Genomic DNA, 12,477 nt, shown 5'->3' on the forward strand with positions numbered 1-12,477 from the left:
GGTTTGGCTCAACATTGATACTGGAAGCAAACACTAGCCTCTTGGGTGAAAGTCCGTGGTATTCTTGGACCCATCCACCACACCTCCCAGCAACCCTAGTGACTTTCCAGGCCCTTACAGTATAACATGGACGTCTGATGGTGTTTTAAAACTGATACTGTCAGGGTGGTGTCATTAAAAGATGCCACCCAACAGCATATCATACTGCCATGAAATATCCCTTTTTTTAGTCTGTGTCTGACATGGAAATCAATGACCAAGCAGTGTTATTTGACACCTTCGGAATGAGAACGAGCTGTAATATGGCATCAAATGGGGGAATGCGACATGAAAATATGTGAAAATGTGGGGCTGTTATGCACAAATCAAAAATAGCAGTTTAACATTAGCTAGCTAGCTGGTGAAACATTGACATACTGCATTTTTTTTTTTTTTGGTCATATTTGCTGTAAAGAAAAGGACCTTAATACATGGGAATTACATTAATCTAGGATATCATAATGTTTAAACCTTTATTCACAAAGAAAACACATTTGTGGGTGTCTTTTGGTGTTTGTGCAGCCATCTTGCTGATGAATTCTCATAACACTTTTGTTTTAAGGGTGCCTCTAATAAACTTAAGTTTGGAGGGCCATGCAACCCTAACACTTCGCCCTAACCCTCCATCCCAACAAGAATTGAGACACCTTACTCCTTGACGTGAATGTGCAAAACGGAGGGATAAGGGCTAAGTGGAGGGAGCGAAGGGTGTAATGGTATAAGCAAGGAAGTCAATAATAAATACAATAACAATAATGTCATTATGATATCATTATATTTCCCAAAATGTCAAACTATTAATTTAAAGGTGATTATATTTTCAGTGTTTCAGTTATATTCTAAAGTGTGGGTACTAAGGCGAGTAAGACAAGTATTGTATTTATATACACTCATTTTTCAATGAGTGAATTTCTCCTTGAATAAAAAAAATTCATAGATCATTTTTAAAATGCATTAAATGTGTTTTAGTCTGCAGAAGGATGTCACATAGTGCATTCAGGTTCATTTTGTCCCAGGAGGAACTGCATTCAATATGTTATTGCAGTGTGTGTCGTTCTTTGTTGCACTTGTGAACGTAGAAATTTGCATTCATGCATTATATGCCATGCGTGACACGAAGGAGCATGTGTGAATGCGAGGGCGTATGTGTGCATGCGCACATGTGTAAGGAATGGAACGAACAAACACACGGTTGTGTCAATACAGAATGAATGTGTGTGTGTGTGTGTGTGTGTGTGTGTGTGTGTGCGCGCGCGCATCTGACACTCAAGCATCAGCAGCTGGTGAACTGCTCTCACACACCAGGTGCGACTTGTAGCTCTAGGCGCTGTGTCAGCACATAGCGTGGCAATATGACACTCTAAAGCACAAACACACACATACACACAAACATTTACCATATGTACACACACACAGCATATGTGCACGCAGATATACACACACATGAATACAGAAGAAATGGTGCACGCAGAATGCAGCAGGTTTAAATATGAAAGGCATAAATCACTGATTGTATCACAGCATCGGTTTTGATCTGATAGGCTGACGGCCCGGGGAGCTTTGTAGATTGAGAGAGAGCGAGAGAGAGCTTCATGTCATGTAGTCCCTGCAGTGTTCATGACTGATGTGATCGGGACACACAAGTGGTAAAGGCAGGCAATAAAAGGCATTTGGTTGCCATCTGTCTCTGTGGCCTCAGTGTCAAACAGTTGGCTGTCAGGCTCATGCCATAGACACACAACCAGGATAACCATTAGTCCATAAACAGGCGCCCTTCTATAGACAAATGGTTAGGGATTTCTATGGTCATGTCTGTGGTGAGATAATGGCCATAAAGCCATGACATACAGCTGTTCACGTGAAATACAGGCTAAGTGGAACTGGAATCAAGAAAAAAATGCCTTTAAGGAGGGTTTGTTTATGTGTCAAAGAATAACTGGGTGACTTACTGAGGATCATCTAGGATAATGTGAGGTGGCTTACTCTTTCAGCACGAGGACAAGTCATGTGGAGACTTGTCCCTCATCAGAAATGACACTAATATTCCTTTTAAGGCTGTTTGTCAGATTGTTACTTGCTTATTTGTACTATGTTATTAACAATACTGCAACAGCCCTTGAGCAGGGATTCCCACAGTGGGGCCTGCAGGCCAGAGTTGGCCCGGCATGAGCTTTGATTTGACCCACCAGATGCTTAAGATGTTTCTTGTGAAAAAATAAATCAATAGATAAAAATAAAATGAAATAAAATAAAAATTCAATATATATTACTGTTTGCTTTTGTGAGGTAAAAATGCTCCTCAGATATGAGTGAGGTAAGGAAAAAATGGAGACTAAGAGACAGTGGCACATGTGCAAAAGGCATTTCAGTCAAGGGAACTTGGGATCCACCGTTTGGCCCACCATTAAGTTTCAGTTTTTGCCCTCCAAGGGAAAAAGTTTGGGCACCCTTGTCCTAAAGGAACGTTCAATTTTGCATTTCTATTTAGTAGGGCCGGACAATACATCGATATTATATCAATATCATAATATAAGACTATGAGACTTTCTAGGTTTTAAAAGCTGTATTACAGTAAAGTGATTTACTTTTCTGAACTTACCACACTGTTCTAGCTCTTCTGTTATTTGTCTTTATCCACTGGGCGGCTGTGACTCAGAGCAGGTTGTCCACTAATCAGAACATCAGCGGTTCAATCCCTGGCTCCTCCGGTATCCTTGAGTAAGCTGCTGAACCCCAAACTGCTCCCTATAGCTGTTCCATCGGTGTGATACGTAAATAGGTTTGAAATTTTACGAACTACATGGGCAATAATACCTGCCCAGATAGAGGTGCAATAATTTTCCTTTGTATATTTACCTTTCCTTAGTGATATATTCTGTATTTTGCATATGGTTTTCTTATCTTCAGAGATTCTGAAAATGCAACAAAACTTGACAAACTGTAAATTTCATGACTGCACTGTGAAATATACAGGTCTTGGTGACCCTTGCAGCTGTTTTTTGCTCACCTTGATATTCGGATATATACCGTCTTTGGTCTGGTGATCAGTTTATTTGTTTCATGGCTTTACACATAAAGTTTTTCTGCCTTTTCACCCTCCTAAATCTAAGACACTTCATGTTGTTGTGTCCACAGGTGGAGTAAAGCACACTATTTAGATTTATGAAAGGCGTATATGTGTCTACTGTGTCCTTTACCTCTGTTTGACCGCCCATCGTGCGCGCCTGGACAAGGCATCAGCTTCTTCCAAATACTGGTTAACAGTAAGTACTTTATTGAAGCTTGATAATCTGCAGAATTAATCTTTTTCTTATGAGGAAAACAGAGTGGGCGATAGGAGCAGCGCTGACAGACACGCTGAGGACACAGAAACCGCCAGCTCCCACATCTATCCCTCTCAACGGCAGACTTCCCAATCGTCTCCGGCTTCACATAAGCCAGTCTTTGGGATTTAGAGGTTATTACTTTGTGTTCCTGTCTTTGTCTGAGGGGTCATCTTTCTGAGTTGAGGTGAGATCAGGGTGAACACAAGAGAAACGCAGTGTAACTGTGCAATGCAGTATTGATGTTAAACACACAATCCTGTACGCACATGGACTCTGATGGGAATAATCTTCGATGACAAACGTGGGAGTGTGGAGTTACCTAATATTTGTCAGTGAGAAAGAAAACGATGAGAGGAGAAATGGTAAAGTAGCTTGTGAGGAGACCCCCCCGCTCCGTCCCCCCTTGGAGCGTCCCTGATTGTGAGGCCTGTAGTGTTTGAGCACTGAAGGTCATGGGTGACACCTGTTTCCCGTCTCATCTCCCAACATCAAGTTGAGTCGCTGGGAGGGGTGGGGGGTCTCAACCCCCACCACAGCACAGCACAAAACCTCCTGTGTTCGTTTCCTGCCTCGGGCAAGAAAAAAAAAAAATCACTGAAAAGGGGATGAAACGGCCAAGTTTGTATATCAGGGTGGGAAATTAATTTCCGAGGTGAAGGGAAAGGCATGCATGCCTTTGAAGAAAAAAAGGAGTCACTGTGCTTTAAAGCCTTGTTTGAACAACAGACTCAAACTGCAGGCCAGGCTCAAACTTGAATACTTGAGCCAAACAATTATGCCACTTCTGTCATACTTACAAGACAGATCTGTGGTTTGAGTAACTGCAGCTCACTGTATTCATGACTCCACAGGCCTACATGCAAATATTGGAGAGAGTTTGCCCCCTAGTGGAGGAAGATAACACCTCAAAGTCTGACAAGTGAACCGAGCCAGAATGTCTGCAAAATCAGACAGTATAATAATCACTTGTGCAATGTAAAATCTATTTAATATGACGTGAATTTCCTCAGATAATCTCAAAACGGTCACAACAAGCAATGTTTGCCAAAGGCTGTCTGGTTTTATTGGACCTCTCAGGTTGGGAGAGTCGTACCTGTTTGTGCAGTGCTGCTGGATGACAGAGAGCCATCTGTTTTCTGTTGTCATGGTCAGGATCAGGCCCTTGTCTTTTACCATATGTTGCTTTTAAAAAAAAAAGAAGAAAAGTATAAGCTCAGACGTATCCACAGATTCGTACGGTACATACAGATGGAGTCCAACACCTTTAAAACAGACTTGTGTTGGGGCTCTGCAAAAGCAGAAAATCATCTGCTCCCAGTCTCTTTATTAGCCCCCTGTTTCCCAGTTGACTTCTCTGCAGCTGAGGCGTGAAACTGCTCCATGTTTAGGCCTGGCCTGGCCTAAGCCTCCATACACGCCACTGTGCTTGCAGCTGTATCCTGACTCAAGGTACAGCCCCAGCTGGTTCTCCTCTCCTAGTCCTCCTCCTCTTCCACTTTTTCCTCTTCTCCCCATTTCGTCTTCGCCCCTCCCTCCGTCCACATGCCAAACCACTTATATTCCAGTTTAATAGCCTCTATCTCACATGCCCTCTCTGCCGCCAAACGATTATATGGTTTTCAGAATGCATCCATATGTATGCCATGCTTACTGAGAGAGGTTTGACCAACACTTGCAGTGAATTGCAAAGTATTGCTTATTACCTTGGCCAAGGAGGTTATGTTTTCAGTTTGGTTTGTTTGTTTGTCAGCAGGATTACAGAAAAACTACTGGCCTGATTTTTATGAAACTTGGTGGAAGGGTGTAACACGGGCCAAGGAAGAACCCATTAAAGTTTGGAGCAGATACAAATCACTTTTTTGCCTCTTACCTGTAGTGCTGTGAGTGCAGAGTGTTGGAGGCATTGCAGTGTTGTAGAGATGTCTGCCTTCTCGCCAGTATAGTGGAACTTGATGGTACTCGGCTTGTGGTGCTCAAAGCGCCAAAAAAATACATAGGAAAATCTCAACAGCAATGTCTCTTTCTGGAAATCATGACCCAGTTACTCAAGATAATCCACAGACCTTGTTGTGAGCAGTTTCATGTAGGAACTACTGTCTTTCTAATGAACTACACATATCACCATGTAACACATTCTCACTCCGACCTCATCACATATCCACATTTGGTCATGTATCCTCTACGTCCAGATACGACATGAAAGGTACCCTTGATGCGTTGGTTGTTGACGTTCTGGGATGCCGTGTCAAGTTCTGCCTGTTACACGATTGTCTTCTTTCAAAACACACTCCCGTTTTCACACTACCTCATTAAAACAATGCAAACTGATGTTTTTTTTTCCCTCCAACATCTAACGCGCGTGATTAGGTTTACGCAACAAAAGCATGTGGCTAGGTTTAGGGAAATAAACAGGATTTGGCTTTATAATCTTACGGGACACAAACACCGCTCTCCCAGGTGAAAGTCAAGGACCAAGTGACGGATTTTGACATCTTTGGAATGAGACTGGGTTGCACCATGCAGAGAGAAGTGTGCATACTGCTAGCTCCTCTAGCACCACTGAGCTAGCTAACATTACAGCTAAGTTGAGAATGACGCCATTAATGTCTACATCTCGTTCTGTCAGAAGCACGAGCCTCTCATCCGTGAGTAGATGCACACTTCCTTCTGTGCAGTGATATATTTGGTGGGTGTAGTTTGGTAGAAAGAAAATAGTTCCTACATGAAACTGCTCACAACAAGGTCTGTGAATTATCTTGTCATGACTTCTAGAAAGAGGCATTGCTGTTGATTTTTTTCAAATGTAAGTTTTTGCCGCTCTGAGCACCACAAGCTGAGTGCCATTTAGTTCCATTATATTCAAGAGAAGGCAGACATCTTTACGGTCGATATCTCCAACACTCGGCAAATCACACCAAAACAATATAGACTGAAAAACTGCACTATGGGTAAGATGAAAAATATGTATTTTTGATTTTGGGTTGAACTGTCCCTTTAACACCATTTTGAAATCTGAGAGCATCTTACATATATAACTGCCCATACAGAGTGTGGACAAGCAACACTGTTAATCAGTATGAATATTCACAACTCTCTGAAACTTAACAGCACTTTCTGGTCATATCTAATTAAAATCCAGTTTTGGGGGAACAGACAGCAGATGGCATCAGTGTGCCGGACCTCTCCGTGTGTTTTCAGATGAGCTCTGACCAGTTGATGCTTTGCTCAGATTATTCAGAGGAGGACATTAGGTGCTGAATGTATAACTAATACTGACCTCTGTCTGCCCCCTGGTGGATTCACACCTAATCGCTAACCATAATAATATGATAATTAGCATGAGACAAGTGAGTCAGAGCAGTGTCAGCGAGAAAATAATATTTTGCGGCTGACACTGCACTCTTACGTCAAAGCAGTAGGGTACCTGTATCTCACAGTGCACGCTGCAGAGAAGCAAACGATGTCGTCAAGGGAAGGGAGTCACACAATTAATATTCTAACTCACACATTAACAACACTAATCAAAAATCATCACTATACGAGCACTGTAACCTCATTCTTCTAATCTTGTCATGGTGATGTCAGCTTCTTCACTTCTCCACCCACTGTATCCAGGTGTTGTCATGGGAACATGGGAGCTGACAGCTGTTTGGGTCTGGTGGAATTATTCAGCCAATCTGGCAACCCCCGCCTCCTGGACAGATGGAGAGGCTGGCAAGGTAGTGATCACATTTAGCAACGTCACACATCAATCTGGATTTGCTAGCAGCCAAACTTATTCCATCATTCCCCCACCCCTCTATAAAAAAGCAGGAATGACAGGGTTTTTTTTTTATATGTACATATTAATTTCTAGAGAACAGGGAGCTTAGAAGTGATGAATGAATGAGGGAGGGATTTAGTTGAAGGCCAATGACAGAACACAGATGGACAGTTTAACTGTCTTTGCCTCCTTCAGGTTCAAAAAGTAGCTATCATAGATGTATTTTAACATAGATACATGAATTCTAAAGTCTACAGCCATGCTACTGGCTCTGTGAGGCTGTAATATTTTTATTTATTTATTCAGTTTAAATGTCTTCATTACACTTTCCATGACAAAGTCAAAAATACAATGAGCACCAGAATTTTTCCCCCCATCACGCCCACCCCCAAGCCCCTTCTCAACCTCTGGCTCTTAACTTTAAAGGTAATCTCTGCAGTATTTTTTGATTACTGTTTGTTAGCAGTATTGCCAGCAAAGTGAAAGCCAGCCACTTTATTCACCTCGCTATATTTGCGCTTTATTGGTGCTGTGTCCGCAACTTTTGTAGCTTCCTCTTGAATGTCTCCTGCTCACTGTCTGGCATCTGGTCGCTAACTTTTTATGAAGTCCTGACCTCACCTGTGTACTGCGCCCAGGAACATCCTGAACACAGCAAAATGAGGAGAAAATAAGAAAATACAGGCAGAGGGCAGAGTCTCTGCAGGTAAATACACCGCCACAAACTTCAAAAGTGATGATTGAGAGATATTACTTTTGTACGAGTCTACATTGGGGTTTTTTTTTTGGCATGTTTTTTCATAAAAATCCTGCACATTATACCTTAAAAAAAGTTAAGAGTTAACAGACTGACAAACACCATGGTCCCATGGTGTAATGGTTAGCACTCTGGACTTTGAATCCAGCAATCTGAGTTCAAATCTCGGTGGGACCTCAACCTCTTGCCGAGGTTCCCTTGAGCAAGGCAACGAGCCCCCCCCAACCCCAGTGGCGCCCGACCAAGGCAGCCCCCTCACTCTGACATCCCTCAGGCGGCAGTAGCTCAGTCCATAGGGACTTGGGTTGGGTACCGGAGGGTCGCCTTTTCAAGTCCCCGTCCGGACCAAATATGGAGCGTGGACTGGTAGCTGGAGAGGTGTCAGTTCACCTCCTGGGCACTGCCGAGGTGCCCTTGAGCAAGGCACCGAACCCCCCCCCAACCGCTTGGGGCGCCTGACCAAGGCAGCTCCCTCACTCTGACATCTCTCCACTTAGTGCATGTATAGGTCCTGTTTGTGCATGTGTGTGTGTTTGGACCTGTGTGTAATTGACAACTAGAGTGAAAAAATTGATTTTCCCCTCAGGGATTAATAAAGTAGATGAAAAAAAAAAAACATATAAAAAAAGAGGAAAAAAGGAGGGAAAGGACAACCAACAGAGTTCAATATAAATATCCAGAAACAAGCAGGAAATACAATAAATATGAGCTTGAGATGAAAAAGAACAAAAAACAGAAGGTTATCTCATAGCTGACATATTTTTAAGACACAATATAAACAATACAGTTTTATGTAAGAGAGGAGAACTTACCAGGTCTCAAAGAAATGAACAAGGTTCAGAAATGTTTTCACTGTCATTCTTGAGTATCTTATTTTCTCCAGAGATACAAACACTTATCAGGTCTTTCATCCATTGAATAAACAAGGAGGAATTCTGTTGTTTCCAGTTCTGAAGATTGAGACGCCAAGGTAGTACCTAGTGTTGAGAAGGCAAAAGCACTACATAGTTTAGGAAGGTAGTGAGGAAAGTCTGTAATGTTGACATGCTGATGTTTAAGTGGTGTAAGAGTTACCCTTATCATCACCCTATCTTAATTTGGTAACTTTTGCTAATAGCACTAAACACAAAATACCAGGAGCTGGAAAGCGTTGCTAGGGAGAGGGATGTCTGAGGTGCTTTACATATATAATAGGATAGGATAAGCGGATGAAAATGGATGATACCAGATACCAGAGGTGTGGACTTGAGTCGGACTTGAGACACAAATTTAATGACTTGACAAAATCCGAAAAGACTTGCCACTTGACTTGAACGTGAAAGGGATAGTGCACCCAAAAATGAAAATTCAGCCATTATCTACTCACCCATATGCCGATGGAGGCTCAGGTGAAGTTTTAGAGTCCTCACAACACTTGCGGAGATCCAAGGGGAGAGGGGGTAGCAACACAACTCCACCTAATGCAGGCTTACGGCGCCCCAGATTTCCAAACAACTTTTTATGTCGGGGCTTCAGGACACTTGGATCACTACAGATGAGCAGTATGGAGATATTTGTGGTTTCAATTATGTGTTTTTGGACGTTTGAATCTGGGCCGCCTTAAGCCTCCATTAGGTGGAGTTGTGCTGCTACCCACTCTCCCCTTGGATCTCTGCAAGTGATCTAAAACTTCCCTCCCTCAGCATATGGGTGAGTAGATAATGGCTGAATTTTTATTTTTGGGTGCACTATCCCTTTAACACCACTGACTCGTGACTTCACTTGGACTTGAGCCTTGACTTGAAAATATTTGATACCTTCTCCCAAGCCCAAAGATTAAAGTATGTTATTCAAAAAGTGTGCCACGAATCAAGTCATTTCCCTACATTTGAGTCAGCTAATGTTAACAATATTCATTCCCAGCTTGGGACTTCCCAGTTTTGACTTGGGACTTGAGTGCAAAGACTTGAGACTTACCTGTGACTTACAATGCAATGACTTGGTCCCACCTCTGCGAAGTAGATCTGAAGCTGATGAGAATGTCATTGGTTTTGTAGGTATTTGGTCATAAACCAACGTATTGGACGAATTAGTTTTCACCTGATGATAGCGCTTAATGAAAAGTCAGGGACTCACCACAGTAATTACAATTTATCCCAAGGCAGACATTAATATCTGCTCCACATTTCTTGACAATCCATCCAAAGGTTGTTGAGATAAACCCTCTTGAAACCACAAATGTCACCCTCAAGGTGGTGCTAGAGGAAAAGTCAGGGGATCACCAGAGTCATTGGTTATTGTCTCTGGGAACTATGAACGTCTGTATGAAACTGCGTGCCAATCCATCGAGCTGATGTTGAGAATAACTTTAAGTCAGGTGCTGATTCAAGTGAGATCTGTCTCATTTTCTCGGTATATACTGTATGTCATGTAGCCTTAAAAAGAGGCTGCACAGGAAGTTCTCTGGAAAAGTCTTCCACCATGCTGTTAGTGGATTACTTCAAAGCAGAAGCAGCACTCTCTAAATTTGGCTCATCAGAGGAACTTATCGATTTGGCCGCCAAAGACCTCGTTTGTCTCCCGCTTGGTGAGGTCTCAGATGACGGAGCGCTTGCATTTTACCCCCTGCGAGTGGCAGCCAACCTTAGACAGAGAGACTGAGTATTAATCAGGGCCTCGCTCTCTCCTCCGCCGCCGCCCCTCCTCTCGCCTTCACCTCTCTGGATGCTCCCACAGAATGGGCATCTGTGGCCAACACTGGAAATGAGCCTTGAAAGTGTAATTAATGAGTGCAATGGTGAGATAATTAGAGAGAACAAAATTATTGATCAGGCCAGCAAAACTCCTGAGTCTTGAAAACATCTGACCTGAAAAGTCTTACCTCATACTGGTGTCAGGAAATATGGGGGGTGAGGTAATGCAATACAGCGGGCCATATTTGGGCTTTTTCCATCACTCCGGGGAGATTATTAGGACTCATAACGAAGAATGTCTCCAAGTGAGAAAGGTTCTCGATCTCTGACCTGATGTGATTCATCAGGAGTGGATGTGTGTCTTTGGTGGAATGATTGCTGACTTTTACTGAAGGATTATTACATTATTGCAGCGAGAAAATGCCGAAGGTTATATAGGAAGTGTTTGTGGTGCCTGTGGAGCTCAGTAATAAGTCATAATATAAGTGCTTGATACATTTTGCCATGAGTGTAATGGTACAGTGTGCAGTAGGATTAAATCATTAAGCAGTTTGTCTAAAATACTTGCGGGGTGTTACTAATGATGAAGAATGAAACAGTATATCTGTATGACATATTTAACGGAATACTTCAACTGCAACGTGACCATTTGTATATCAATTACTCACCATGTCGTCACATATTTTTCTTGCATACCTCCACGGTAAACTGAGAATCCCAAAAAGGTGAACATTCTTCATGAACTAAAGTAATCAAGGTCTACATTTAACTACATCAAAACATCTGTTTGCAAACTCTCAAGCCCTTTGTCACTGTACAAAAACCCCACGAACATATGGCTGTTTAATGCAATGGGAAAGGTTTCAATCTGCATTCATACCCAGGTCAAATAACTCTGCAGCACAGGTATTTATCGCCTCAGACTCAGTCAACATTGTTTGGAACACAACGCTGGGTGAACATGCTAATTTTAGCTCCTTTATCAGTGAGATGCAATGACACGCTTTCCCAAATTACTGTCTGTCTTTGTCCAAGCAGTGCTTAATCATCAATCCACATTAATCTGCACCGACATTGAAAGAGAGACCATAAAGTTTTCATAGGCCTCCGTGCTCCTCTCTACTGTTTACTTGTTCTACAGCCTGTCCATGACGTCGAACGCGACACACCAAAAAAACCCATACACACAGAAACGCTTGTCTGCTGCAGAGACGTATACTCAGCTCTGATCTACTGGCAATAGGAAAGGAGTCTATAACCTAATATATCAGCAGGTTTACATGAACCTAAATACACACCCTAATTTTGGTGCAGTATAATCAAAGTCTCATTTGTCCAGTTGGTGTTCCAAACACATGCATTTTTGTCAGAGCGTTAAGATTTAAAACACATCAGCCCAGGCATGCTCATGGCGCACTATTTATATAGTGTAATGTTTTAGCGCAAATGCATGTGTTTGGGTGGTACTGATCACGCGACTAGATAAAACTTGATAATGAAACTTGGATTATAATGCATGAGTTGTGTGAGGGTTTGTAAATGGATGTTTAGACAAAGAAAGAAAAATGTTTTCTTCATTAATTTAACATAACACACGGCCATTTTGTGGGTTAACTATTTCTTTTATAGTGTAATCTATGAGGGCCTCATCTTCCATCCATTATCTGACTGCTTATCCCCTTGAGGGTTGCGGGGGGGCTGGAGCCTATCCCAGCTGACATTGGGTGAGAGGTGGGGTACACCCTGGACAGGTTGCCAGACTATCGCAGGGCTGACACATAGAGACAGACAACCATTCACGCCTACGGACAATTTAGAGTCACCAATTAACCTATCCCCAATCTGCATGGTTTTGGACTGTGGGAGGAAGCCGGAGTACCCGGAGAAAACCCACACTGACACGGGGAGAACATAGAAACT

The 12,477-nt window shown here is 42.5% G+C and overlaps 1 non-coding gene across 1 annotated transcript; it reads left to right on the plus strand.

The window, feature by feature from the left end:
* The first annotated feature begins 7,990 nt into the window (after positions 1 to 7,990).
* On the plus strand, positions 7,991 to 8,062 carry trnaq-uug (transfer RNA glutamine (anticodon UUG)). The gene has a single exon. It is a non-coding gene; the product is annotated as a tRNA-Gln (tRNA).
* Positions 8,063 to 12,477: the final 4,415 nt, after the last annotated feature.

The sequence above is a fragment of the Epinephelus moara genome, chromosome 24, assembly GCF_006386435.1.
Source record: "Epinephelus moara isolate mb chromosome 24, YSFRI_EMoa_1.0, whole genome shotgun sequence".
In the NCBI taxonomy this organism is placed as follows: domain Eukaryota; kingdom Metazoa; phylum Chordata; class Actinopteri; order Perciformes; family Serranidae; genus Epinephelus; species Epinephelus moara.